The sequence below is a fragment of the Gadus morhua genome, chromosome 17 (assembly GCF_902167405.1).
Source record: "Gadus morhua chromosome 17, gadMor3.0, whole genome shotgun sequence".
Classification (NCBI taxonomy): Eukaryota; Metazoa; Chordata; class Actinopteri; order Gadiformes; family Gadidae; genus Gadus; species Gadus morhua.
The window spans coordinates 19525162-19552141 of NC_044064.1; the positions used below are offsets into that span (position 1 = coordinate 19525162).

The following is a 26980-nucleotide window of genomic DNA, read 5'->3' on the forward strand; positions in this document are numbered from 1 at the left end:
CCATTGGGCTTAACCTCCCAGCTGCACAGGTTATTTGCAAAGAACCAAATGTTCTCCAACACACGGCAGGCCATTTCTTAATCACTGTCCATAACTGGAAAATTCTTTGAAAATCGCAAGACATTGGAGAATGCAGGCATCGATCCCGCTACCTCTCACATGCTAAGCGAGCGCTCTACCATTTGAGCTAATTCCCCTATCTGTGAGAAATTGCATAAGGTAAAAATCATTTCTCTACAGCAAGCATTGCCTATGGCTTTGATTCTATGTAGCTGGTACAGGTACCTGGAAAATTTAAATCTCTTTTTGATGTGCAAATATTTATATTCTGAGATTTAAAAACAGAATTCTTGCAAACTGCACATTGAACAATCTACAAAAATGTATTCCAATAAAGTAACTGACACTATCTAATATAGTGAATAATGCATTCCATTGGGCTTAACCTCCCAGCTGCACAGGTTATTTGCAAAGAACCAAATGTTCTCCAACACACTGTAGGCCATTTCTTAATCACTGTCCATAACTGGAAAATTCTTTGAAAATCGCAAGACATTGGAGAATGCAGGCATCGAACCCGCTACCTCTCACATGCTAAGCGAGCGCTCTACCATTTGAGCTAATTCCCCTATATGCAAGAAATTGCCTAAGGTAAAAAGCATTTCTCTACAGCAAGCATTGCTTATGGCTTTGATTCTATGTAGCTGGTACAGGTACTTTTAATGGAAAATTGAAATCCGTTTTTCATGGGCAAATATTTGTTACATATTGAATGCCATGGATAGCTCAGCCGGTAGAGCATCAGACTTTTAATCTGAGGGTCCAGGGTTCAAGTCCCTGTTCAGGCAGTATTTCAAATGTGAATGCTTCAATGATACTATTATTTCAGCAAAAGTCAATGATTACTGGAATACTCTGTGGTAATTTTGATTCTTTACAGAGATTTACAAAATTTGAAGCCTGGTAACCCTGCAAATAGCACGTTTAACAAGTTATTTGTATTTGTTGCGATTAACTTATTGAAACTGTCTAAAGGGCAGAATGATGCCTCATTTTGTTCAACCTCTCAGCTGAGGCGGCTGGGGCAAAGAACCGTATGTTCCCCAAAAAACTCTACTTCAATTCTTATTAAACGTCATAGAAATAGAAATTCTTTGAAAATCGCAAGATATTGCAGAATGCAGGCATCGATCCCGCTACCTCTCACATGCTAAGCGAGCGCTCTACAATTTGAGCTAATTCCCCTATATGCAAGAAATTGCCTAAGGTAAAAAGCATTTCTCTACAGCAAGCATTGCTTATGGCTTTGATTCTATGTTGCTGGTACAGGTACTTTTAATGGAAAATTGAAATCCGTTTTTAATGGGCAAATATTTGTTACAAAATGAAGCCTGGAATTCTCAGCCGGTAGGGCATCAGACTTTTAATCTGAGGGTCCAGGGTTCAAGTCCCTGTTCAGGCGGTATTTCAAATGTGAATGCTTCAATGATACTATTATTTCAGCAAAAGTCAATGATTACTGGAATACTCTGTGGTAATTTTGATTCTTTACAGAGATTTACAAAATTTGAAGCCTTGTAACCCTGCAAATAGCACGTTTAACAAGTTATTTGTATTTGTTGCGATTAACTTATTGAAACTGTCTAAAGGGCAGAATGATGCCTCATTTTGTTCAACCTCTCAGCTGAGGCGGCTGGGCAAAGAACCGTATGTTCCCCAAAAAACTCTACTTCAATTCTTATTAACAGTCATAGAAATAGAAATTCTTTGAAAATCGCAAGACATTGGAGAATGCAGGCAGTCGATCCCGCTACCTCTCACATGCTAAGCGAGCGCTCTACCATTTGAGCTAATTCCCCTATCTGTGAGAAATTGCATAAGGTAAACATCATTTCTCTACAGCAAGCATTGCTTATGGCTTTGATTCTATGTAGCTGGTACAGGTACTTATGGAAAATTTAAATCTCTTTTTGATGTGCAAATATTTATATTCTGAGATTTAAAAACAGAATTCTTGCAAACTGCACATTGAACAATCTACAAAAATGTATTCCAATAAAGTAACTGACACTATCTAATATAGTGAATAATGCATTCCATTGGGCTTAACCTCCCAGCTGCACAGGTTATTTGCAAAGAACCAAATGTTCTCCAACACACTGTAGGCCATTTCTTAATCACTGTCCATAACTGGAAAATTCTTTGAAAATCGCAAGACATTGGAGAATGCAGGCATCGATCCCGCTACCTCTCACATGCTAAGCGAGCGCTCTACCATTTGAGCTAATTCCCCTATATGCAAGAAATTGCCTAAGGTAAAAAGCATTTCTCTACAGCAAGCATTGCTTATGGCTTTGATTCTATGTTGCTGGTACAGGTACTTTTAATGGAAAATTGAAATCCGTTTTTAATGGGCAAATATTTGTTACAAAATGAAGCCTGGATTTCTCAGCCGGTAGGGCATCAGACTTTTAATCTGAGGGTCCAGGGTTCAAGTCCCTGTTCAGGCGGTATTTCAAATGTGAATGCTTCAATGATACTATTATTTCAGCAAAAGTCAATGATTACTGGAATACTCTGTGGTAATTTTGATTCTTTACAGAGATTTACAAAATTTGAAGCCTTGTAACCCTGCAAATAGCACGTTTAACAAGTTATTTGTATTTGTTGCGATTAACTTATTGAAACTGTCTAAAGGGCAGAATGATGCCTCATTTTGTTCAACCTCTCAGCTGAGGCGGCTGGGCAAAGAACTCTACTTCAATTCTTATTAACAGTCATAGAAATAGAAATTCTTTGAAAATCGCAAGACATTGGAGAATGCAGGCATCGATCCCGCTACCTCTCACATGCTAAGCGAGCACTATTCCATTTGAGCTAATTCCCCCATCTACAAGAATTTGCATAAGCTAAAAAACATTTCTCGACAGCAAGCATAGCTTATGGCTTTGATTCTATGTAGCTGGTACAGGTACTTTTAATGGAAAATTTAAATCTCTTTTTGATGTGCAAATATTTATATTCTGAGATTTAAAAACAGAATTCTTGCAGACTGCACATTGAACAATCTACAAAAATGTATTCCAATAAAGTAACTGACACTATCTAATATAGTGAATAATGCATTCCATTGGGCTTAACCTCCCAGCTGCACAGGTTATTTGCAAAGAACCAAATGTTCTCCAACACACGGCAGGCCATTTCTTAATCACTGTCCATAACTGGAAAATTCTTTGAAAATCGCAAGACATTGGAGAATGCAGGCATCGATCCCGCTACCTCTCACATGCTAAGCGAGCGCTCTACCATTTGAGCTAATTCCCCTATCTGTGAGAAATTGCATAAGGTAAAAATCATTTCTCTACAGCAAGCATTGCTTATGGCTTTGATTCTATGTAGCTGGTACAGGTACCTGGAAAATTTAAATCTCTTTTTGATGTGCAAATATTTATATTCTGAGATTTAAAAACAGAATTCTTGCAAACTGCACATTGAACAATCTACAAAAATGTATTCCAATAAAGTAACTGACACTATCTAATATAGTGAATAATGCATTCCATTGGGCTTAACCTCCCAGCTGCACAGGTTATTTGCAAAGAACCAAATGTTCTCCAACACACTGTAGGCCATTTCTTAATCACTGTCCATAACTGGAAAATTCTTTGAAAATCGCAAGACATTGGAGAATGCAGGCATCGAACCCGCTAACTCTCACATGCTAAGCGAGCGCTCTACAATTTGAGCTAATTCCCCTATATGCAAGAAATTGCCTAAGGTAAAAAGCATTTCTCTACAGCAAGCATTGCTTATGGCTTTGATTCTATGTAGCTGGTACAGGTACTTTTAATGGAAAATTGAAATCCGTTTTTCATGGGCAAATATTTGTTACATATTGATGCCTGGATAGCTCAGCCGGTAGAGCATCAGACTTTTAATCTGAGGGTCCAGGGTTCAAGTCCCTGTTCAGGCAGTATTTCAAATGTGAATGCTTCAATGATACTATTATTTCAGCAAAAGTCAATGATTACTGGAATACTCTGTGGTAATTTTGATTCTTTACAGAGATTTACAAAATTTGAAGCCTGGTAACCCTGCAAATAGCACGTTTAACAAGTTATTTGTATTTGTTGCGATTAACTTATTGAAACTGTCTAAAGGGCAGAATGATGCCTCATTTTGTTCAACCTCTCAGCTGAGGCGGCTGGGGCAAAGAACCGTATGTTCCCCAAAAAACTCTACTTCAATTCTTATTAAACGTCATAGAAATAGAAATTCTTTGAAAATCGCAAGACATTGGAGAATGCAGGCATCGATCCCGCTACCTCTCACATGCTAAGCGAGCACTATTCCATTTGAGCGAATTCCCCTATCTGCAAGAATTCGCATAAGGTAAAAAACATTTCTCGACAGCAAGCATAGCTTATGGCTTTGATTCTATGTTGCTGGTACAGGTACTTTTAATGGAAAATTTAAATCTCTTTTTGATGTGCAAATATTTATATTCTGAGATTTAAAAACAGAATTCTTGCAAACTGCACATTGAACAATCTACAAAAATGTATTCCAATAAAGTAACTGACACTATCTAATATAGTGAATAATGCATTCCATTGGGCTTAACCTCCCAGCTGCACAGGTTATTTGCAAAGAACCAAATGTTCTCCAACACACGGCAGGCCATTTCTTAATCACTGTCCATAACTGGAAAATTCTTTGAAAATCGCAAGACATTGGAGAATGCAGGCATCGATCCCGCTACCTCTCACATGCTAAGCGAGCGCTCTACCATTTGAGCTAATTCCCCTATCTGTGAGAAATTGCATAAGGTAAAAATCATTTCTCTACAGCAAGCATTGCTTATGGCTTTGATTCTATGTGGCTGGTACAGGTACCTGGAAAATTTAAATCTCTTTTTGATGTGCAAATATTTATATTCTGAGATTTAAAAACAGAATTCTTGCAAACTGCACATTGAACAATCTACAAAAATGTATTCCAATAAAGTAACTGACACTATCTAATATAGTGAATAATGCATTCCATTGGGCTTAACCTCCCAGCTGCACAGGTTATTTGCAAAGAACCAAATGTTCTCCAACACACGGCAGGCCATTTCTTAATCACTGTCCATAACTGGAAAATTCTTTGAAAATCGCAAGACATTGGAGAATGCAGGCATCGATCCCGCTACCTCTCACATGCTAAGCGAGCGCTCTACCATTTGAGCTAATTCCCCTATCTGTGAGAAATTGCATAAGGTAAAAATCATTTCTCTACAGCAAGCATTGCTTATGGCTTTGATTCTATGTAGCTGGTACAGGTACCTGGAAAATTTAAATCTCTTTTTGATGTGCAAATATTTATATTCTGAGATTTAAAAACAGAATTCTTGCAAACTGCACATTGAACAATCTACAAAAATGTATTCCAATAAAGTAACTGACACTATCTAATATAGTGAATAATGCATTCCATTGGGCTTAACCTCCCAGCTGCACAGGTTATTTGCAAAGAACCAAATGTTCTCCAACACACTGTAGGCCATTTCTTAATCACTGTCCATAACTGGAAAATTCTTTGAAAATCGCAAGACATTGGAGAATGCAGGCATCGATCCCGCTACCTCTCACATGCTAAGCGAGCGCTCTACCATTTGAGCTAATTCCCCTATATGCAAGAAATTGCCTAAGGTAAAAAGCATTTCTCTACAGCAAGCATTGCTTATGGCTTTGATTCTATGTAGCTGGTACAGGTACTTTTAATGGAAAATTGAAATCCGTTTTTCATGGGCAAATATGTGTTACAGATTGAAGCCAGGATAGCTCAGCCGGTAGAGCATCAGACTTTTAATCTGAGGGTCCAGGGTTCAAGTCCCTGTTCAGGCAGTATTTCAAATGTGAATGCTTCAATGATACTATTATTTCAGCAAAAGTCAATGATTACTGGAATACTCTGTGGTAATTTTGATTCTTTACAGAGATTTACAAAATTTGAAGCCTGGTAACCCTGCAAATAGCACGTTTAACAAGTTATTTGTATTTGTTGCGATTAACTTATTGAAACTGTCTAAAGGGCAGAATGATCCCTCATTTTGTTCAACCTCTCAGCTGAGGCGGCTGGGGCAAAGAACCGTATGTTCCCCAAAAAACTCTACTTCAATTCTTATTAAACGTCATAGAAATAGAAATTCTTTGAAAATCGCAAGATATTGCAGAATGCAGGCATCGATCCCGCTACCTCTCACATGCTATGCGAGCGCTCTACAATTTGAGCTAATTCCCCTATATGCAAGAAATTGCCTAAGGTAAAAAGCATTTCTCTACAGCAAGCATTGCTTATGGCTTTGATTCTATGTTGCTGGTACAGGTACTTTTAATGGAAAATTGAAATCCGTTTTTAATGGGCAAATATTTGTTACAAAATGAAGCCTGGAATTCTCAGCCGGTAGGGCATCAGACTTTTAATCTGAGGGTCCAGGGTTCAAGTCCCTGTTCAGGCGGTATTTCAAATGTGAATGCTTCAATGATACTATTATTTCAGCAAAAGTCAATGATTACTGGAATACTCTGTGGTAATTTTGATTCTTTACAGAGATTTACAAAATTTGAAGCCTTGTAACCCTGCAAATAGCACGTTTAACAAGTTATTTGTATTTGTTGCGATTAACTTATTGAAACTGTCTAAAGGGCAGAATGATGCCTCATTTTGTTCAACGTCTCAGCTGAGGCGGCTGGGCAAAGAACCGTATGTTCCCCAAAAAACTCTACTTCAATTCTTATTAACAGTCATAGAAATAGAAATTCTTTGAAAATCGCAAGACATTGGAGAATGCAGGCGTCGATCCCGCTACCTCTCACATGCTAAGCGAGCGCTCTACCATTTGAGCTAATTCCCCTATCTGTGAGAAATTGCATAAGGTAAAAATCATTTCTCTACAGCAAGCATTGCTTATGGCTTTGATTCTATGTAGCTGGTACAGGTACCTGGAAAATTTAAATCTCTTTTTGATGTGCAAATATTTATATTCTGAGATTTAAAAACAGAATTCTTGCAAACTGCACATTGAACAATCTACAAAAATGTATTCCAATAAAGTAACTGACACTATCTAATATAGTGAATAATGCATTCCATTGGGCTTAACCTCCCAGCTGCACAGGTTATTTGCAAAGAACCAAATGTTCTCCAACACACTGTAGGCCATTTCTTAATCACTGTCCATAACTGGAAAATTCTTTGAAAATCGCAAGACATTGGAGAATGCAGGCATCGATCCCGCTACCTCTCACATGCTAAGCGAGCGCTCTACCATTTGAGCTAATTCCCCTATATGCAAGAAATTGCCTAAGGTAAAAAGCATTTCTCTACAGCAAGCATTGCTTATGGCTTTGATTCTATGTAGCTGGTACAGGTACTTTTAATGGAAAATTGAAATCCGTTTTTAATGGGCAAATATGTGTTACAGATTGAAGCCTGGATAGCTCAGCCGGTAGAGCATCAGACTTTTAATCTGAGGGTCCAGGGTTCAAGTCCCTGTTCAGGCAGTATTTCAAATGTGAATGCTTTAATGATACTATTATTTCAGCAAAAGTCAATGATTACTGGAATACTCTGTGGTAATTTTGATTCTTTACAGAGATTTACAAAATTTGAAGCCTGGTAACCCTGCAAATAGCACGTTTAACAAGTTATTTGTATTTGTTGCGATTAACTTATTGAAACTGTCTAAAGGGCAGAATGATCCCTCATTTTGTTCAACCTCTCAGCTGAGGCGGCTGGGGCAAAGAACCGTATGTTCCCCAAAAAACTCTACTTCAATTCTTATTAAACGTCATAGAAATAGAAATTCTTTGAAAATCGCAAGATATTGCAGAATGCAGGCATCGATCCCGCTACCTCTCACATGCTAAGCGAGCGCTCTACAATTTGAGCTAATTCCCCTATATGCAAGAAATTGCCTAAGGTAAAAAGCATTTCTCTACAGCAAGCATTGCTTATGGCTTTGATTCTATGTTGCTGGTACAGGTACTTTTAATGGAAAATTGAAATCCGTTTTTAATGGGCAAATATTTGTTACAAAATGAAGCCTGGAATTCTCAGCCGGTAGGGCATCAGACTTTTAATCTGAGGGTCCAGGGTTCAAGTCCCTGTTCAGGCGGTATTTCAAATGTGAATGCTTCAATGATACTATTATTTCAGCAAAAGTCAATGATTACTGGAATACTCTGTGGTAATTTTGATTCTTTACAGAGATTTACAAAATTTGAAGCCTTGTAACCCTGCAAATAGCACGTTTAACAAGTTATTTGTATTTGTTGCGATTAACTTATTGAAACTGTCTAAAGGGCAGAATGATGCCTCATTTTGTTCAACGTCTCAGCTGAGGCGGCTGGGCAAAGACTCTACTTCAATTCTTATTAACAGTCATAGAAATAGAAATTCTTTGAAAATCGCAAGACATTGGAGAATGCAGGCATCGATCCCGCTACCTCTCACATGCTAAGCGAGCACTCTACTATTTGAGCTAATTCCCCAAACTACAAGAAGTCGCATAAGGTAAAAAACATTTCTCGACAGCAAGCATAGCTTATGGCTTTGATTCTATGTTGCTGGTACAGGTACTTTTAATGGAAAATTTCAATCTCTTTTTGATGTGCAAATATTTATATTCTGAGATTTAAAAACAGAATTCTTGCAAACTGCACATTGAACAATCTACAAAAATGTATTCCAATAAAGTAACTGACTATCTAATATAGTGAATAATGCATTCCATTGGGCTTAACCTCCCAGCTGCACAGGTTATTTGCAAAGAACCAAATGTTCTCCAACACACTGTAGGCCATTTCTTAATCACTGTCCATAACTGGAAAATTCTTTGAAAATCGCAAGACATTGGAGAATGCAGGCATAGATCCCGCTACCTCTCACATGCTAAGCGAGCGCTCTACCATTTGAGCTAATTCCCCTATATGCAAGAAATTGCATACGGTAAAAACCATTTCTCTACAGCAAGCATTGCTTATGGCTTTGATTCTATGTAGCTGGTACAGGTACTTTTAATGGAAAATTGAAATCCGTTTTTGATGGGCAAATATTTGTTACAAAATGATGCCTGGATAGCTCAGCCGGTAGAGCATCAGACTTTTAATCTGAGGGTCCAGGGTTCAAGTCCCTGTTCAGGCGGCATTTCAAATGTGAATGCTTCAATGCTATTATTATTTCAGCAAAAGTCAATGATTACTGGAATACTCTGTGGTAATTTTGATTCTTTACAGAGATTTACAAAATTTGAAGCCTTGTAACCCTGCAAATAGCACGTTTAACAAGTTATTTGTATTTGTTGCGATTAACTTATCGAAACTGTCTAAAGGGCAGAATGATGCCTCATTTTGTTCAACCTCTCAGCTGAGGCGGCTGGGGCAAAGAACCGTATGTTCCCCAAAAAACTCTACTTCAATTCTTATTTAACGTCATAGAAATAGAAATTCTTTGAAAATCGCAAGATATTGGAGAATGCAGGCATCGATCCTGCTACCTCTCACATGCTAAGCGAGCACTCTTCCATTTGAGCTAATTCCCCTATTTGCAAGAATTCGCATAAGGTAAAAAACATTTCTCGACAGCAAGCATAGCTCATGGCTTTGACTCTATGTAGCTGGTACAGGTACTTTTAATGGAAAATTTAAATCTCTTTTTGATGTGCAAATATTTATATTCTGAGATTTAAAAACAGAATTCTTGCAAACTGCACATTGAACAATCTACAAAAATGTATTCCAATAAAGTAACTGACACTATCTAATATAGTGAATAATGCATTCCATTGGGCTTAACCTCCCAGCTGCACAGGTTATTTGCAAAGAACCAAATGTTCTCCAACACACGGTAGGCCATTTCTTAATCACTGTCCATAACTGGAAAATTCTTTGAAAATCGCAAGACATTAGAGAATGCAGGCGTCGATCCCGCTACCTCTCACATGCTAAGCGAGCGCTCTACCATTTGAGCAAATTCCCCTATCTGCGATAAATTGCATTAGGTAAAAACCATTTCTCTACAGCAAGCATTGCTTATGGCTTTGATTCTATGTAGCTGGTACAGGTACCTGGAAAATTTAAATCTCTTTTTGATGTGCAAATATTTATATTCTGAGATTTAAAAACAGAATTCTTGCAAACTGCACATTGAACAATCTACAAAAATGTATTCCAAAAAGTAACTGACACTATCTAATATAGTGAATAATGCATTCCATTGGGCTTAACCTCCCAGCTGCACAGGTTATTTGCAAAGAACCAAATGTTCTCCAACACACTGTAGGCCATTTCTTAATCACTGTCCATAACTGGAAAATTCTTTGAAAATCGCAAGACATTGGAGAATGCAGGCATCGAACCCGCTACCTCTCACATGCTAAGCGAGCGCTCTACAATTTGAGCTAATTCCCCTATATGCAAGAAATTGCCTAAGGTAAAAAGCATTTCTCTACAGCAAGCATTGCTTATGGCTTTGATTCTATGTAGCTGGTACAGGTACTTTTAATGGAAAATTGAAATCCGTTTTTCATGGGCAAATATTTGTTACATATTGAAGCCTGGATAGCTCAGCCGGTAGGGCATCAGACTTTTAATCTGAGGGTCCAGGGTTCAAGTCCCTGTTCAGGCAGTATTTCAAATGTGAATGCTTCAATGATACTATTATTTCAGCAAAAGTCAATGATTACTGGAATACTCTGTGGTAATTTTGATTCTTTACAGAGATTTACAAAATTTGAAGCCTGGTAACCCTGCAAATAGCACGTTTAACAAGTTATTTGTATTTGTTGCGATTAACTTATTGAAACTGTCTAAAGGGCAGAATGATGCCTCATTTTGTTCAACCTCTCAGCTGAGGCGGCTGGGGCAAAGAACCGTATGTTCCCCAAAAAACTCTACTGCAATTCTTATTAAACGTTATAGAAATAGAAATTCTTTGAAAATCGCAAGATATTGCAGATTGCAGGCATCGATCCCGCTACCTCTCACATGCTAAGCGAGCGCTCTACAATTTGAGCTAATTCCCCTATATGCAAGAAATTGCCTAAGGTAAAAAGCATTTCTCTACAGCAAGCATTGCTTATGGCTTTGATTCTATGTTGCTGGTACAGGTACTTTTAATGGAAAATTGAAATCCGTTTTTAATGGGCAAATATTTGTTACAAAATGAAGCCTGGAATTCTCAGCCGGTAGGGCATCAGACTTTTAATCTGAGGGTCCAGGGTTCAAGTCCCTGTTCAGGCGGTATTTCAAATGTGAATGCTTCAATGATACTATTATTTCAGCAAAAGTCAATGATTACTGGAATACTCTGTGGTAATTTTGATTCTTTACAGAGATTTACAAAATTTGAAGCCTTGTAACCCTGCAAATAGCACGTTTAACAAGTTATTTGTATTTGTTGCGATTAACTTATTGAAACTGTCTAAAGGGCAGAATGATGCCTCATTTTGTTCAACCTCTCAGCTGAGGCGGCTGGGCAAAGAACCGTATGTTCCCCAAAAAACTCTACTTCAATTCTTATTAACAGTCATAGAAATAGAAATTCTTTGAAAATCGCAAGACATTGGAGAATGCAGGCATCGATCCCGCTACCTCTCACATGCTAAGCGAGCACTATTCCATTTGAGCTAATTCCCCCATCTACAAGAATTTGCATAAGCTAAAAAACATTTCTCGACAGCAAGCATAGCTTATGGCTTTGATTCTATGTAGCTGGTACAGGTACTTTTAATGGAAAATTTAAATCTCTTTTTGATGTGCAAATATTTATATTCTGAGATTTAAAAACAGAATTCTTGCAAACTGCACATTGAACAATCTACAAAAATGTATTCCAATAAAGTAACTGACACTATCTAATATAGTGAATAATGCATTCCATTGGGCTTAACCTCCCAGCTGCACAGGTTATTTGCAAAGAACCAAATGTTCTCCAACACACGGCAGGCCATTTCTTAATCACTGTCCATAACTGGAAAATTCTTTGAAAATCGCAAGACATTGGAGAATGCAGGCATCGATCCCGCTACCTCTCACATGCTAAGCGAGCGCTCTTCCATTTGAGCTAATTCCCCTATCTGTGAGAAATTGCATAAGGTAAAAATCATTTCTCTACAGCAAGCATTGCTTATGGCTTTGATTCTATGTAGCTGGTACAGGTACCTGGAAAATTTAAATCTCTTTTTGATGTGCAAATATTTATATTCTGAGATTTAAAAACAGAATTCTTGCAAACTGCACATTGAACAATCTACAAAAATGTATTCCAATAAAGTAACTGACACTATCTAATATAGTGAATAATGCATTCCATTGGGCTTAACCTCCCAGCTGCACAGGTTATTTGCAAAGAACCAAATGTTCTCCAACACACTGTAGGCCATTTCTTAATCACTGTCCATAACTGGAAAATTCTTTGAAAATCGCAAGACATTGGAGAATGCAGGCATCGATCCCGCTACCTCTCACATGCTAAGAGACACGGACACGGACACTTGAGACACGGACACTTGATGAGTCCTTGAACTGAACTGTGTCTGTGTTTGTCCTGACGCCCTACTACAATCTTTCATCCTCATCCCCCATCACACCTGCGGTGGCCATCAACTGGAAAAGAACTCTGTTGCAACTGCTACTCAAAACCAACTGATTCATGCAGTATTGTCTGCGATGTTGTTGTGCCAAGCAGAGGGAGGGGCCTGGACAGTTGACTTTCTTGATTCTTTAATTTTTTTTTTTTTTATCATGACTAACCTAATGAGTTTGTTATTTTCTTTATTATAGTGGCCTACACCTGGTTTACTTGTGTATGATTTGAATTTACATGTCCTTTTATGCTTTCTTTCATTGATTTAGTTAATTATTAATGGGTCACCAGTAAATGCACTGAATTCTCATTTTTTGGGTGATCTTTAAACTACGTTTAGTATGATCAAGACAGAGGAATGTAGAATGTTGGTGTATTTTAGTGTCTCTCTTTTGTTCACATTTCTAGTCTAGGAACAGGCCAGGGCCTCTCATACTGATACAAGGTGTTATCCCCAACATTCTGCCATTGTTATGTTTCAACAAGGTTGAACCGACCTGGTCCTCTGGGACATAGCTAGGGCCAGATACCTTATCAAGGCTGAGAGTGCGTCTGTCTACGTGTTATTCATATATCCCCTTTTTGTATAATACTCGCCCCAACCCTTTGGTTCGACGGGTAGAGGGTTTCGACAGCCAAGGAACAAGTCATCGACCACCGGGTCCACTATAGATTATTCAACCTAAGTCTGTATCTCGCTGTATTCCTGGAAAATAAACCATCTATTCAACCCTTTAATCCAACCTGTCTAGCTGCTTTGATTTCAACTTCAGGAATTACTACTACGACTGAAAAAACACATAACGCAGAGTCTGTCCGAACAGTTTAGAAATAAGCTGAAATCTAACAGAGTGTATGTAATCTCCTGGGTTCTGGAAAGGGGACATGGGGGGAGCCACCCTTAAGAACAAGCTGTCCTCTCCCTTTGGCCCCGTTAAATGTTGTGTTGGCAAAAAAAATATAGCAAAATATGGCTTTCAAGAAAAAAACGATTTGGATGTTATGATCGTAAGACAAGGTGAAATGGATAATATCTAATCTCCTAAATACTTCCAATTTCTAGAAAGCACTTTAACCAGATAGCTCTCCTTTCAGACAGTCCGTACTCAAGTCAGCGGGAGTACATGGTTAGAAGGGAAATGACAGAGTAGTTCTATCTTGATGAACTGCTTCTACTCATGGAAACAAAGTCGATTTTTTCGCTTAACAAAGGTTACAGGTTTGGGCTAATGGACATCCTGGTGGTCAGTTAAAATCGACTCGTCCCTGGGTGGGCTTGAACCACCAACCTTTCGATTAACATTCGAACGCGCTAAAATTGCGCCACAGAGACCAATGAACATAATCACATGTGTATTGTAAAAATGGGAACATGTCTGCATGTCAGCTATGGCAAAGTTCGCAACAAATTAATCTCACTCAACCATTGAAACAGTCAATGGCAATGAGATTGTATTATACCCTGGTATGCTAGAATACCATCTAAGGAGAATAGCCATGCTTTCAAAGTCATGTTATATTGCTTATTGGCCCTTTGAAATTATCAAGACTTTTATGGTTTGCCGCCACAATCCTTAGTTGCAGCTTATTTTCAAACTTTCTAGCTGACTCCATAGCAATGCAAAATGTTGTGGCTCAAACACGCAACCTGCTGACCGGCTGACATTTAGTGTGGCTCTATGAACGAACAGAACCAAGAACTACACATTTTACTTTTTTGTTCAATCAGATGGGCTAGGTTAAAAGTATATAGCGACCAACGTGGGGCTCGAACCCACGACCCTGAGATTAAGAGTCTCATGCTCTACCGACTGAGCTAGCCGGGCATATTAATGACAATACCAGACAACATTAAAAAAAAAAAAACACACAAAAAACCCTCTGCGTTAAATCTCCTCTACAATGATGTCTTCAAATTTTGATAGAAAGTAGCCGTATTTCATTCCCCAATGATAAATCACATATGATTTAAATTCTTGGGTCCCCTCCCTCTCAGTCCCCCCTGAATAATCTCCTTTCAACCCTTAAACTCATCTCTGAGTGTATGTAATCTCCTGGGTTCTGGAAAGGGGACATGGGGGGAGCTGTCCTCTCACTTTGGCCCCCTTAAATGTTGTGTTGGCAAAAAAAATATAGCAAAATATGGCTTTCAAGAAAAAAACGATTTGGATGTTATGATCGTAAGACAAGGTGAAATGGATAATATCTAATCTCCTAAATACTTCCACTTTCTAGAAAGCACTTTAACCAGATAGCTCTTCTTCCAGACAGTCCGTACTCAAGTCAGCAGGAGTACATGGTTAGAAGGGAAATGACAGAGTAGTTCGATCTTGATGAACTGCTTCTACTCTTGGAAAAAAAGTCGATGTTTTCCTCTCACAAAGGTTACTGGTTTGGGCTAATGGACATCCTGGTGGTCAGGTAAAATCAGCTCGTCCCTGGGTGGGCTTGAACCACCAACCTTTCAATTAACAGTCGAACACGCTAACCAATTTCGCCACAGAGACCAATGAACATACTCACATGTGTTGCAAAAATGCGAACATGTCTGCATGTCAGCTATGGCAAAGTTCGCAACAAATGAATCTCACTCAACCATTGAAACAGTCAATGGCAATGAGATCGTATTATACCCTGGTATGCTAGAATACCATCTAAGGAGAATAGCCATGCTTTCAAAGTCATGTTATATTGCTTATTGGCCCTTTGAAATTATCAAGACTTTTATGGTTTGCCGCCACAATCCTTAGTTGCAACTTATTTTCAAACTTTCTAGCTGACTCCATAGCAATGCAAAATGTTGTGGCTCAAACACGCAACCTGCTGACCGGCTGACATTTAGTGTGGCTCTATGATCGAACAGAACCAAGAACTACTCATTTTACTTTTTTGTTCCATCAGATGGGCTAGGTTAAAAGTACATAGCACCCAACATGGGGCTCGAACCCACGACCCTGAGATTAAGAGTCTCATGCTCTACCGACTGAGCTAGCCGGGCATATTAATGACAATACCAGACAACATTAAAAAAAAAAAAACACACACAAAAAACCCTCTGCGTTAAATCTCTTCTACAATGATGTCTTCAAATTTTGATAGAAAGTAGCCGTATTTCATTCCCCAATGATAAATCACATATGATTTAAATTCTTGGGTCCCCTCCCTCTCAGTCCCCCCTGAATAATCTCCTTTCAACCCTTAAACTCATCTCTGAGTGTATGTAATCTCCTGGGTTCTGGAAAGGGGACATGGGGGGAGCCACCCTTAAGAACAAGCTTTCCTCTCCCTTTGGCCCCCTCAAATGTTGTGTTGGTAAAAAAAATATAGCAAAATATGTCTTTCTAGAAAAAAACAAATTGCATGTTATGATCGTAAGACAAGGTGAAATGGATAATATCTAATCTCCTAAATACTTCCAATTTCTAGAAAGCACTTTAACCAGATAGCTCTTCTTTCAGACAGTCCGTACTCAAGTTAGCAGGAGAACATGGTTAGAAGGGAAATGACAGTAGTTCTATCTTGATGAACTGCTTCTACTCTTTGAAACAAAGTCGATTTTTTCGCTTAACCAAGGTTACAGGTTTGGGCTAATGGACATCCTGGTGGTCAGTTAAAGTTGGCTCGTCCCTGGGTGGGCTTGAACCACCAACCTTTCGATTAACAGTCGAACGCGCTAACCAATTGCGCCACAGAGACCAAAGAACGTTTTCACATGTGTTGTAAAAATGCGAACATGTCTGCATGTCAGCTATGGCAAAGTTCGCAACAAATGAATCTCACTCAACCATTGAAACAGTCAATGGCAATGAGATTGTATTATACCCTGGTATGCTAGAATACCATCTAAGGAGAATAGCCATGCTTTCAAAGTCATGTTATATTGCTTATTGGCCCTTTGAAATTATCAAGACTTTTATGGTTTGCCGCCACAATCCTTAGTTGCAACTTTTTTTCAAACTTTCTAGCTGACTCCATAGCAATGCAAAATGTTGTGGCTCAAACACGCAACCTGCTGACCGGCTGACATTTAGTGTGGCTCTATGATCGAACAGAACCAAGAACTACTCATTTTACTTTTTTGTTCCATCAGATGGGCTAGGTTAAAAGTATAAAGCGCCCAACGTGGGGCTCGAACCCACGACCCTGAGATTAAGAGTCTCATGCTCTACCGACTGAGCTAGCCGGGCATATTAATGAGAAAACCAGACAACATTAAAAAAAAAAAAACACACACAAAAAACCCTCTGCGTTAAATCTCCTCTACAATGATGTCTTCAAATTTTGATAGAAAGTAGCCGTATTTCATTCCCCAATGATAAATCACATATGATTTAAATTCTTGGGTCCCCTCCCTCTCAGTCCCCCCTGAATAATCTCCTTTCAACCCTTAAACTCATCTCTGAGTGTATGTAATCTCCTGGGTTCTGGAAGGGGGACATGGGGGGAGCTGCCCTCTCACTTTGGCCCCCTTAAATGTTGTGTTGGCAAAAAAAATATAGCAAAATATGGCTTTCAAGAAAAAAACGATTTGGATGTTATGATCGTAAGACAAGGTGAAATGGATAATATCTAATCTCCTAAATACTTCCACTTTCTAGAAAGCACTTTAACCAGATAGCTCTTCTTTCAGACAGTCCGTACTCAAGTCAGCAGGAGTACATGGTTAGAAGGGAAATGACAGAATAGTTCTATCTTGATGAACTGCTTCTACTCTTGGAAACAAAGTCGATGTTTTCGCCTAACAAATTTTACTGGTTTGGGCTAATGGACATCCTGATGGTCAGTTAAAATCAGCTCGTCCCTGGGTGGGCTTGAACCACCAACCTTTCGATTCACAGTCAAATGCGCTAACCAATTACGCCAATGCTGGGGAACAATAGTCATTTAAGGGGGGGGGAGAAGGAGGAAAAAGGGGAAGAAGGGGGGAAGAAGGGGGGAAGAAGAAAAGGGAGAAAGAAAGAGAGGAAAAAAGGAGAAAAAGGGGAAAGGGAAGGGAAAGAGAGAAATTTAGGCTTCTTTTCAATTTCCCACCTATTCAGTTGTTTTTATTCATTAGAATGAATTTAAAAACATTAAAAAACCTTTTGCTGACCAGTTTTGAGGAGAGAAGGAGAGGCTCAGAAGGTCACCGGTTCAAGTCCCACCAGTGGCAAACAAAATACTTACTTTTTGGTGGTTTTATGGATGTATTTAGGATCTCTTGCGTAAACATAATTATCCTTGTGCCATATTTCCTGCGTGTGAAATGTGTCGGCTCAATTTAGCTTCAGCTTTCACCTTAGCAACTTATCTATAAAATATTTTGTATTTTGCATGTTATATTGCATGCATTATCATTAGTTGACTTTTGATCTTTGATATTATGCATTTACATGTCCGAAATAAATCCAAACTAACCTATAGTTGTTTGTTAAACCACTAGAGTTGTATAGAAATAGTTATAGTTGCAGAAAAAAAGACAGAAAAAGACTTTCTTAAAAAGAAATATGTGTTTATTTACTCTTCCGCATTCCCTCCAACCACTGCTCCTTTGTCACCTGCTCAATTGAGGGGCAGTAAATGGTCCCCCTGAACTGGCTGTGTCCAGTAAATGCAGTCCGGGGCTCCCCACACTTTCGGCATTTGTTTGCTTCCCCAGTCCTGTTATATGTCTTTTTTTTTCGGGGGGGGGCATGTGGAGGCACTGCTGAGGGGACAGCAAACACAAAGGGGGGTGCACTGGGGTGGGATTGAGCTTGGGGGAGGGCAGGAGTGCTGAGTCCATTTTTAAAATGGCGCCAAAGGTAGAGGTGATGCTGGCCTTGATGTGGTCCATACGGCTCATCAAGTCCTTCCCGTACACGGTCAGGAGCCACCTGTTGGTCGGGACAGCCACAGGCTCGGGGGGCTCCTGACAGACCACAGGGAAGAGACTCGGCTGGTCCACAAAGTCGGCACACACCTCCAGGTAGCGGGCCACACACTGCAGCCACTCCTCGCCGTGGTTCTCCCGCAGCTGTTTGGCTAGGCGGGTAGAGCTGTTGCCGAGGGTCCTCTCCCGTAGCATCCTGATGACGCGGATGTCACACGCATACCTTTGTGGAAAAGGGGTATGTTTGTATCAAATTATTTGAGTTTTTTATCGTCAAAATGGAAAATGTTGTTTTTTATTATATATATATATATATATATATAGTATATATAGTATATCTAATATAGATATTCTATAGAATATTTTGCAGGAGAGTGTAAAAAGCGAATATTGCTATTTGCTACATTACTGGCAGAATGAATTGCGCTACATAAAAAAGGGTATTTGCTTTCATGTGTTGATTAGAACTCACTTGCGTGTCAGGATGAGGCGGAACTCCCCACGGAGAGGCAGGCTCAGCTGGTCCAGGACGGTCTGGCTCGTGGACAGGTAATTGGTGACGCAACCGAGGGCGTTGCACCTGAGGGTCTCCGTCACCATCAGGTAGTACCTGTCCACGTCCAGGACCTGCCGTGCCCTCTTGTGCATGCCGGCCCCGGTGAGCTGCTTCCCACACTTTGGGCAGGACAGCCTCACCTTCCAAAGGTGGTAGGGCAGCCACACCAGGAGCCGGTGCGTGAAAAACCGATCTGGTGACGGGACCTGATTGTAGATCAGGCCTGGCACCGGTGGCTCATACCAGAGCTGTAGGTCTGGGCGCAGCCGCTGGTTCCTCCACAGCGTGGATGCAATCCAGCGCTGGTCTTGCTGGGGAATGGTCTTCTTCATTTCTGCTGGTAGCCAGAACTGTTGTGGAGCCGGACCCAGAAATGAAGAAGTACAAGGAGGGGTAGGGACGGGACCAGGGGGAGCAGGGAGGGGACCAGGGGGAGCAGGGACGGGACCAGGGGGAGCAGGGACGGGACCAGGGGGAGCAGGGACGGGACCAGGCGGAGCAGGGACGGGACCAGGCGGAGCAGGGACGGGACCAGGGGGAGCAGGGACGGGACCAGGGGGAGCAGGGACAGGACCAGGGGGAGCAGGGAGGGGACCAGGCGGAGCAGGGACGGGACCAGGCGGAGCAGGGACGGGACCAGGGGGAGCAGGGAGGGGACCAGGGGGAGCAAGACTCCTATCTGATGCAACCTACATAAAGAAAACGAAACCGACAATAAAACATCTATCCGCTACACGCTACAGTATGTAAGACCAGCATGGAGGTTATTACAGTTGCACTAACCAGAGGGGACGAGCCGGTCCTCACAGAGGACATTACAGGGCTGGATGGGGGCAGAGAGAAAGGGGAGACGGGCCTAATGTATCTCGGACTGGAAGGGGGCGTCGCTGGAGGTGGGGTAGCGGAGGGAGTGCTTCTCCCAGCTGGGGTAGTGGCAGGGCTGGGGGGACGCTGTGAGAGAGGGGGAAGCGTACCTGATGAAGTCAGTTTACAAAACAAGGATAGTGTATGGCTTAATGGCTGTATTCTTAGGCATCAGGCACAGCTAAAGGTACATGTATTACCTCGACATGCTTCCTGGTCACGTTGACATTAGGCCTGGCTGCCGCAGACAAAGTCCCGCCGAACCGCGCTTTATCAAACTGAGAATCAAACAACAATAGTCTTAATGAAACGGTGTTAAAAAGAACATAATACACACTAATACCACACAATGATATGACATGAAAGATATGTAAACACACAGATCAAAGATGAGTTGATCATGGTAAACCAGGTGAATGACATGGTAATTAATGTGATGGAAATATTCACCATTGACAGTGTCAATGCAGGCCTCCCAGGGCTCTGTACAGGCGCCGCTGAGGTGGAGGCTGAGGCAGCTGAAGTGGAGGCTGAGGTAGCTGGCCTGGATGCTGCAGGACTACTCACAGACTGAGAAAGATCAACCCATGAAAGAAGCATTAATACTAATCCATATTATTCATTATGGGATTTTGTCCACATAGTAAGTATTGTATATCCTACAAAATGCATTTATTTCACCAGGCTCTCAATATTACCTGCCGAGGGTGAAAGCCACAGGAACATGTCTGCGCTACCCTCAAGATTGAGGTCTGCCCACGCAGCATCATGGGACACTTCTCAATCTGTAATGAATTAAAATGCATGATTTACTTACGGACACAATCGGTTCACTTTGGAGTTTTGGTTGACTGTTGGGGCAAAGGTTACCTTCTGGTAGAGGTTGTGCCACTTGCCCTGTTTGGGAGATGGCCTGTTCCCTGCACTGGAGGGCCAAGTGCCAGAACAGGCAAATGCCTTCAGGCGCGCCACCCACTCCTCAGACCCCATGGCTCGATGCTTCTTTGTAGTATACATCTGAAGACAAGGGGAAGAATGGCTAAGTTACCACACATTGTCATAGACAAATGCTATATCAATATCTTTCATAGATACACACTTTTATTTGAGACACACATTTGACATTCAATCAATGAAATCATAAGTTACTATCATTATATTCCCAAATCATTTGTTCTGAATTGATTACCTCATAATAATGTAATAGTCGTTTGTAGATGACAATTAACTATTCCAAATCATACATACGAAACAAATAATCGCTAGTCAATCAATCATATCCGATTAAACAGGCCGTCGGACTTTTGAATGAATTACGCCGGCCATTTGTAAATGTAAATCATGTCTCGAAATGTAAATCAAATAGTTCGACTCATATATCGCATTTTAACTCGGACTTTTGAATGAATTACGCCGGCCGATTTACAATCTCACTCATTTCAACAATATCATTTCATCTGTGAATGTAAATCATGTCTCGAAATGTAAATCAAATAGTTTGACCCCTATATCGCATTTTAACTCGGACTTTTGAATGAATTACGCCGTTCGATTTACAATCTCGCTCATTTCACGGCCGATTTACAATCTCACTCATTTCAACAATATCATTTCATCTGTAAATGTAAATCATGTCTCGAAATGTAAATCAAATAGTTTGACCCCTATATCGCATTTTAACTCGGACTTTTGAATGAATTACGCCGGCCGATTTACAATCTCACTCATTTCACGGCCGATTTACAATCTCACTCATTTCAACAATATCATTTCATCTGTAAATGTAAATCATGTCTCGAAATGTAAATCAAATAGTTACCTTGTCGTGTAGTTCTCCAAAGTATTGCTTCTACAAATACGCTCGTGAACACCGCTACTTGCTTACTTGACCGTAAGGAAAAGGAACGGGACGATGTGATTGGTCGGTCAACATATGGAGAAGAAATGGACGGGGAGGATTTCATTGGTCAACATATGGACAAGAAATGGAAGGGGGAAGATTTCATTGGTCAACATATGGACAAGAAATGGAAGGGGAAGATTTCATTGGTCAACATATGGACAAGAAATGGAAATGGAAAGCAGACTTTCGAGAGTGAGGTAGCGCCACAGAGACCAATGAACATATTCACATGTGTTGTAAAAATTCGAACATGTCTGCATGTCAGCTATGGCAAAGTTCGCAACAAATGAATCTCACTCAACCATTGAAACAGTCAATGGCAATGAGATTGTATTATACCCTGGTATGCTACATTTGCAACATTGCAACATTGCAAAATGTTGTGGCTCAAACACGCAACCTGCTGACCGGCTGACATTTAGTGTGGCTCTATGATCGAACAGAACCAAGAACTACTCATTTTACTTTTTTGTTCCATCAGATGGGCTAGGTTAAAATTATATAGCGCCAAACGTGGGGCTCGAACCCACGACCCTGAGATTAAGAATCGCACGCTCTACCGACTGAGCTAGCCGGGCACATTAATGACAATACCAGACAACATTAAAAAAAAAAAAACACACAAAAAACCCTCTGCGTTAAATCTCCTCTACAATGATGTCTTCAAATATTGATCGAAAGTAGCCGTATTTCATTCCCCAATGATAAATCACATATGATTTAAATTCTTGGGTCCCCTCCCTCTCAGTCCCCCCTGAATAATCTCCTTTCAACCCTTAAACTCATCTCTGAGTGTATGTAATCTCCTGGGTTCTGGAAAGGGGACATGGGGGGAGCTGTCCTCTCACTTTGGCCCCCTTAAATGTTGTGTTGGCAAAAAAAATATAGCAAAATATAGCTTTCAAGAAAAAAACGATTTGGATGTTATGATCGTAAGACAAGGTGAAATGGATAATATCTAATCTCCTAAATACTTCCACTTTCTAGAAAGCACTTTAACCAGATAGCTCTGTCCTCTCACTTTGGCCCCCTTAAATGTTGTGTTGGCAACAAATGAATCTCAAAGTTCGCAACAAATGAATCTCACTCAACCATTGAAACAGTCAATGGCAATGAGATTGTATTATACCCTGGTATGCTAGAATACCATCTAAGGAGAATAGCCATGCTTTCAAAGTCATGTTATATTGCTTATTGGCCCTTTGAAATTATCAAGACTTTTATGGTTTGCCGCCACAATCCTTAGTTGCAACTTATTTTCAAACTTTCTAGCTGACTCCATTGCAATGCAAAATGTTGTGGCTCAAACACGCAACCTGCTGACCGGCTGACATTTAGTGTGGCTCTATGATCGAACAGAACCAAGAACTACTCATTTTACTTTTTTGTTCCATCAGATGGGCTAGGTTAAAAGTATATAGCGCCCAACGTGGGGCTCGAACCCACGACCCTGAGATTAAGAGTCTCATGCTCTACCGACTGAGCTAGCCGGGCATACTAATAACAATACCAGACACCATTAAAAAAAAAAAAACACAGAAAAAACACCCACTGCGATAAATCTCCTCTACAATGATGTCTTCACATTTTGATAGAAAGTAGCCGTATTTCATTCCCCAATGATAAATCACATATGATTTAAATTCTTGGGTCCCCTCCCTCTCAGTCCCCCCTGAATAATCTCCTTTCAACCCTTAAACTCATCTCTGAGTGTATGTAATCTCCTGGGTTCTGGAAAGGGGACATGGGGGGAGCTGTCCTCTCACTTTGGCCCCCTTAAATGTTGTGTTGGCAAAAAAAATATAGCAAAATATGGCTTTCAAGAAAAAAACGATTTGGATGTTATGATCGTAAGACAAGGTGAAATGGATAATATCTAATCTCCTAAATACTTCCACTTTCTAGAAAGCACTTTAACCAGATAGCTCTTCTTTCAGACAGTCCGTACTCAAGTCAGCAGGAGTACATGGTTAGAAGGGAAAAGACAGAGTAGTACTATCTTGATGAACTGCTTCTAGTCTTGGAAACAAAGTCGATGTTTTCGCCTAACAAAGGTTACTGGTTTGGGCTAATGGACATCCTGGTGGTCAGTTAAAATCAGCTCGTCCCTGGGTGGGCTTGAACCACCAACCTTTCGATTAACAGTCGAACGCGCTAACCAATTGCGCCACAGAGACCAATGAACATATTCTCATGTGTTGTAAAAATGCGAACATGTCTGCATGTCAGCTATGGCAAAGTTCGCAACAAATGAATCTCACTCAACCATTGAAACAGTCAATGGCAATGAGATTGTATTATACCCTGGTATGCTAGAATACCATCTAAGGAGAATAGCCATGCTTTCAAAGTCATGTTATATTGCTTATTGGCCCTTTGAAATTATCAAGACTTTTATGGTTTGCCGCCACAATCCTTAGTTGCAACTTATTTTCAAACTTTCTAGCTGACTCCATAGCAATGCAAAATTTTGTGGCTCAAACACGCAACCTGCTGACCGGCTGACATTTAGTGTGGCTCTATGATCGAACAGAACCAAGAACTACTCATTTTACTTTTTTGTTCCATCAGATGGGCTAGGTTAAAAGTATATAGCGCCCAACGTGGGGCTCGAACCCACGACCCTGAGATTAAGAGTCTCATGCTCTACCGACTGAGCTAGCCGGGCATATTAAAACAATACCAGACACCATTAAAAAAAAAAAAACACAGACAAAACACCCACTGCGATAAATCTCCTCTACAATGATGTCTTCACATTTTGATAGAAAGTAGCCGTATTTCATTCCCCAATGATAAATCACATATGATTTAAATTCTTGGGTCCCCTCCCTCTCAGTCCCCCCTGAATAATCTCCTTTCAACCCTTAAACTCATCTCTGAGTGTATGTAATCTCCTGGGTTCTGGAAAGGGGACATGGGGGGGGCTGTCCTCTCACTTTGGCCCCCTTAAATGTTGTGTTGGCAAAAAAAATATAGCAAAATATGGCTTTCAAGAAAAAAACGATTTGGATGTTATGATCGTAAAACAAGGTGAAATGGATAATATCTAATCTCCTAAATACTTCCACTTTCTAGAAAGCACTTTAACCAGATAGCTCTTCTTTCAGACAGTCCGTACTCAAGTCAGCAGGAGTACATGGTTAGAAGGGAAATGACAGAGTAGTTCTATCTTGATGAACTGCTTCTACTCTTGGAAACAAAGTCGATGTTTTCGCCTAACAAAGGTTACTGGTTTGGGCAAATGGACATCCTGGTGGTCAGTTAAAATCAGCTCGTCCCTGGGTGGGCTTGAACCACCAACCTTTCGATTAACAGTCGAACGCGCTAACCAATTGCGCCACAGAGACCAATGAACATATTCACATGTGTTGTAAAAATGCGAAAATGTCTGCATGTCAGCTATGGCAAAGTTCGCAACAAATGAATCTCACTCAACCATTGAAACAGTCAATGGCAATGAGATTGTATTATACCCTGGTATGCTAGAATACCATCTAAGGAGAATAGCCATGCTTTCAAAGTCATGTTATATTGCTTATTGGCCCTTTGAAATTATCAAGACTTTTATGGTTTGCCGCCACAATCCTTAGTTGCAACTTATTTTCAAACTTTCTAGCTGACTCCATAGCAATGCAAAATGTTGTGGCTCAAACACGCAACCTGCTGACCGGCTGACATTTAGTGTGGCTCTATGATCGAACAGAACCAAGAACTACTCATTTTACTTTTTTGTTCCATCAGATGGGCTAGGTTAAAAGTATATAGCGCCCAACGTGGGGCTCGAACCCACGACCCTGAGATTAAGAGTCTCATGCTCTACCGACTGAGCTAGCCGGGCATATTAAAACAATACCAGACACCATTAAAAAAAAAACAACACAGACAAAACACCCACTGCGATAAATCTCCTCTACAATGATGTCTTCAAATTTTGATAGAAAGTAGCCGTATTTCATTCCCCAATGATAAATCACATATGATTTAAATTCTTGGGTCCCCTCCCTCTCAGTCCCCCCTGAATAATCTCCTTTCAACCCTTAAACTCATCGCTGAGTGTATGTAATCTCCTGGGTTCTGGAAAGGGGACATGGGGGGAGCTGTCCTCTCACTTTGGCCCCCTTAAATGTTGTGTTGGCAAAAAAAATATAGCAAAATATGGCTTTCAAGAAATAAACGATTTGGATGTTATGATCGTCAGACAAGGTGAAATGGATAATATCTAATCTCCTAAATACTTCCACTTTCTATAAAGCACTTTAACCAGATAGCTCTTCTTTCAGACAGTCCGTACTCAAGTCAGCAGGAGTACATGGTTAGAAGGGAAATGACAAAGTAGTTCTATCTTGATGAACTGCTTCTACTCTTGGAAACAAAGTCGATGTTTTCGCCTAACAAAGGTTACTGGTTTGGGCTAATGGACATCCTGGTGGTCAGTTAAAATCAGCTCGTCCCTGGGTGGGCTTGAACCACCAACCTTTCGATTAACAGTCGAACGCGCTAACCAATTGCGCCACAGAGACCAATGAACATATTCTCATGTGTTGTAAAAATGCGAACATGTCTGCATGTCAGCTATGGCAAAGTTCGCAACAAATGAATCTCACTCAACCATTGAAACAGTCAATGGCAATGAGATTGTATTATACCCTGGTATGCTAGAATACCATCTAAGGAGAATAGCCATGCTTTCAAAGTCATGTTATATTGCTTATTGGCCCTTTGAAATTATCAAGACTTTTATGGTTTGCCGCCACAATCCTTAGTTGCAACTTATTTTCAAACTTTCTAGCTGACTCCATAGCAATGCAAAATGTTGTGGCTCAAACACGCAACCTGCTGACCGGCTGACATTTAGTGTGGCTCTATGATCGAACAGAACCAAGAACTACTAATTTTACTTTTTTGTTCCATCAGATGGGCTAAGTTAAAAGTATATAGCACCCAACGTGGGGCTCGAACCCACAACCCTGAGATTAAGAGTCTCATGCTCTACCGACTGAGCTAGCCAGGCATACTCATGACAATACCAGACAACATTTAAAGAAAAAAAAACACAGACAAAAATCCCTCTGCGTTAAATCTCCTCTACAATGATGTCTTCAAATTTTGATAGAAAGTAGCCGTGTTTCATTCCCCAATGATAAATCACACATGATTTAAATTCTTGGGTCCC

General features: G+C 40.4%; 24 non-coding genes across 24 annotated transcripts; 11 read left to right on the forward strand and 13 right to left on the reverse strand.

The window, feature by feature from the left end:
- The first annotated feature begins 774 nt into the window (after positions 1–774).
- Positions 775–848, forward strand: trnak-uuu (transfer RNA lysine (anticodon UUU)). Its single transcript has one exon. It is a non-coding gene; the product is annotated as a tRNA-Lys (tRNA).
- A 541-nt stretch (positions 849–1389) lies between these two features.
- trnak-uuu (transfer RNA lysine (anticodon UUU)) lies at positions 1390–1462 on the forward strand. Its single transcript has one exon. It is a non-coding gene; the product is annotated as a tRNA-Lys (tRNA).
- A 975-nt stretch (positions 1463–2437) lies between these two features.
- Positions 2438–2510, forward strand: trnak-uuu (transfer RNA lysine (anticodon UUU)). Its single transcript has one exon. It is a non-coding gene; the product is annotated as a tRNA-Lys (tRNA).
- Positions 2511–3900: 1390 nt separating this feature from the next.
- Positions 3901–3973, forward strand: trnak-uuu (transfer RNA lysine (anticodon UUU)). The gene has a single exon. It is a non-coding gene; the product is annotated as a tRNA-Lys (tRNA).
- Positions 3974–5815: 1842 nt separating this feature from the next.
- On the forward strand, positions 5816–5888 carry trnak-uuu (transfer RNA lysine (anticodon UUU)). Its single transcript has one exon. It is a non-coding gene; the product is annotated as a tRNA-Lys (tRNA).
- A 541-nt stretch (positions 5889–6429) lies between these two features.
- trnak-uuu (transfer RNA lysine (anticodon UUU)) lies at positions 6430–6502 on the forward strand. Its single transcript has one exon. It is a non-coding gene; the product is annotated as a tRNA-Lys (tRNA).
- Positions 6503–7474: 972 nt separating this feature from the next.
- Positions 7475–7547, forward strand: trnak-uuu (transfer RNA lysine (anticodon UUU)). The gene has a single exon. It is a non-coding gene; the product is annotated as a tRNA-Lys (tRNA).
- Positions 7548–8088: 541 nt separating this feature from the next.
- On the forward strand, positions 8089–8161 carry trnak-uuu (transfer RNA lysine (anticodon UUU)). Its single transcript has one exon. It is a non-coding gene; the product is annotated as a tRNA-Lys (tRNA).
- Positions 8162–9116: 955 nt separating this feature from the next.
- trnak-uuu (transfer RNA lysine (anticodon UUU)) lies at positions 9117–9189 on the forward strand. The gene has a single exon. It is a non-coding gene; the product is annotated as a tRNA-Lys (tRNA).
- A 1409-nt stretch (positions 9190–10598) lies between these two features.
- Positions 10599–10671, forward strand: trnak-uuu (transfer RNA lysine (anticodon UUU)). The gene has a single exon. It is a non-coding gene; the product is annotated as a tRNA-Lys (tRNA).
- A 541-nt stretch (positions 10672–11212) lies between these two features.
- trnak-uuu (transfer RNA lysine (anticodon UUU)) lies at positions 11213–11285 on the forward strand. The gene has a single exon. It is a non-coding gene; the product is annotated as a tRNA-Lys (tRNA).
- A 2606-nt stretch (positions 11286–13891) lies between these two features.
- trnan-guu (transfer RNA asparagine (anticodon GUU)) lies at positions 13892–13963 on the reverse strand. The gene has a single exon. It is a non-coding gene; the product is annotated as a tRNA-Asn (tRNA).
- Positions 13964–14383: 420 nt separating this feature from the next.
- Positions 14384–14456, reverse strand: trnak-cuu (transfer RNA lysine (anticodon CUU)). The gene has a single exon. It is a non-coding gene; the product is annotated as a tRNA-Lys (tRNA).
- Positions 14457–15063: 607 nt separating this feature from the next.
- trnan-guu (transfer RNA asparagine (anticodon GUU)) lies at positions 15064–15137 on the reverse strand. Its single transcript has one exon. It is a non-coding gene; the product is annotated as a tRNA-Asn (tRNA).
- Positions 15138–15555: 418 nt separating this feature from the next.
- trnak-cuu (transfer RNA lysine (anticodon CUU)) lies at positions 15556–15628 on the reverse strand. The gene has a single exon. It is a non-coding gene; the product is annotated as a tRNA-Lys (tRNA).
- Positions 15629–16252: 624 nt separating this feature from the next.
- trnan-guu (transfer RNA asparagine (anticodon GUU)) lies at positions 16253–16326 on the reverse strand. Its single transcript has one exon. It is a non-coding gene; the product is annotated as a tRNA-Asn (tRNA).
- A 418-nt stretch (positions 16327–16744) lies between these two features.
- trnak-cuu (transfer RNA lysine (anticodon CUU)) lies at positions 16745–16817 on the reverse strand. Its single transcript has one exon. It is a non-coding gene; the product is annotated as a tRNA-Lys (tRNA).
- A 6408-nt stretch (positions 16818–23225) lies between these two features.
- trnak-cuu (transfer RNA lysine (anticodon CUU)) lies at positions 23226–23298 on the reverse strand. The gene has a single exon. It is a non-coding gene; the product is annotated as a tRNA-Lys (tRNA).
- Positions 23299–23907: 609 nt separating this feature from the next.
- Positions 23908–23981, reverse strand: trnan-guu (transfer RNA asparagine (anticodon GUU)). Its single transcript has one exon. It is a non-coding gene; the product is annotated as a tRNA-Asn (tRNA).
- Positions 23982–24399: 418 nt separating this feature from the next.
- trnak-cuu (transfer RNA lysine (anticodon CUU)) lies at positions 24400–24472 on the reverse strand. Its single transcript has one exon. It is a non-coding gene; the product is annotated as a tRNA-Lys (tRNA).
- A 608-nt stretch (positions 24473–25080) lies between these two features.
- On the reverse strand, positions 25081–25154 carry trnan-guu (transfer RNA asparagine (anticodon GUU)). The gene has a single exon. It is a non-coding gene; the product is annotated as a tRNA-Asn (tRNA).
- A 418-nt stretch (positions 25155–25572) lies between these two features.
- trnak-cuu (transfer RNA lysine (anticodon CUU)) lies at positions 25573–25645 on the reverse strand. The gene has a single exon. It is a non-coding gene; the product is annotated as a tRNA-Lys (tRNA).
- Positions 25646–26253: 608 nt separating this feature from the next.
- trnan-guu (transfer RNA asparagine (anticodon GUU)) lies at positions 26254–26327 on the reverse strand. The gene has a single exon. It is a non-coding gene; the product is annotated as a tRNA-Asn (tRNA).
- A 418-nt stretch (positions 26328–26745) lies between these two features.
- Positions 26746–26818, reverse strand: trnak-cuu (transfer RNA lysine (anticodon CUU)). Its single transcript has one exon. It is a non-coding gene; the product is annotated as a tRNA-Lys (tRNA).
- Positions 26819–26980: the final 162 nt, after the last annotated feature.